Source organism: Cryptomeria japonica, chromosome 2 (assembly GCF_030272615.1).
Source record: "Cryptomeria japonica chromosome 2, Sugi_1.0, whole genome shotgun sequence".
NCBI classification, from domain to species: Eukaryota; Viridiplantae; Streptophyta; class Pinopsida; order Cupressales; family Cupressaceae; genus Cryptomeria; species Cryptomeria japonica.
The window spans coordinates 541168851-541170526 of NC_081406.1; positions in this window are offsets into that span (position 1 = coordinate 541168851).

The window sequence follows — 1676 nt, forward strand, 5'->3', positions numbered from 1 at the left end:
TGCCAAGGACATGTTGACAAGATAAGCAATTTTTTAATTGGAAGCTTTTATGTCAAACTTAGGCTTTTTTATAATTTGATAAGAGAGTGCAAAATTAAGTTGATACTTCTTTTGTGCAAGAGTCAAGGACTCACTCAACATATCCATTTTTTAAAAGTTGCATATAGGACATGTTGATAAGATATGTAAAGTTTTTATTGGATGGTTTTATGTCAAACTCAAACTTTTTTGTAATTTGATAGGGAGCAGAAATAAAAAATGATACTTCTTTTGTGTGTATGGGTCAAGGGCCAATGAGTCTCCATTTTGTTAAAGTTGCCTAGAATATGATATTGGCCTTAGCACTTATTTATTGTAACTCCAAAAGATTTGAACCTTGGTGGATGGTATTATCAAGGGACATGCCCTCACCCTCACTAATTGTGCTCAACTAATTGAGCTCCAAACCTTTGGTATTATCAAGGGACATGCCCTCACCCTCACTAATTGTGCTCAACTAATTGAGCTCCAACCCTTTGGTGGATGCGATTTTTACTCTTAATTGATATTAAAATGGGTTTCTAAAGAGACGACAAAATACAAATTTAACTAGAGGCCTTAGGTTTCGATATAACTCCTAGACGTTACAATTAGATTATTACTTACGTAACAATTATGATAACTCCTATTATCAAGCATAACAAATTAATTTTATAAGGACGATACTAAATTCACTCAAATGTCTCTTTTATTTTAGATGCGAAAGGTAATACCTAATTAGATCAACCTCTACTATACAACCATGAATATAATTACTCGATTCAATAATTTTTCATCTAGGTAGAGGTATATCAAGCATTCCCCAATACCTTGGTATTATAGCCTCTTCCTTTATAACTTAATTAATTCTTAAATCTATTAATTCAATATTATTACAAATTCAATGTATTAATATTATCTAATTGAATAAATAAATTTTAAGTGCCGAGCACCAGTATGATAACTGAATTATATGATAAAAGTCTCCACTTGGGGATAACAAGGTACATTTATAACGAAGTCAATTTAAGTTTTGTCTTAACTAAGATGTAAATAGGATTGTTTACTAAGATTGGATTAATTAACTCTCTCATTAAAGTGACATTAATTAATGAAGACTAATTATTCCCTAAAAGGGTTATCGCAATTTAATTAGTTAATTTAATTAATCTAATTAAATTGCTGCTAATTAAAGTCGAGGGATATTTAAATATCTCAATTGCATTTAAAACATTCCAGGCCAAAACAATGATAATGCTATCTTAAATTTAAAATTAATTAATTGGGTGCATGCAAATTCATTATTTAAATTTAACCAATAAGGTTTCAAATTCAATGATGTTATTTGCCACATAAATCATATTTATACTATAGCCAATATTAATTTCCCCTAAACCTTCCAAATTTTGACTATTAAATAATCTGGCCAAAATTGGCCTCATAGGTTAAAAATTCGTATAAAATAATTAATAATTTTCATTTACAAATTTTCCCCAAATTAAATTTAACTTGGCGTCAACATTTAATTAAATACAAAAAAAAACTATCTATGAAATATCCTTATTAAAAATCCTTGATAAAATTACGTCACAATTGCGATATTAGAACTATATAAAATTAATCAAATAAAATTAAATAGGTTTTCAACTTAACCTCAA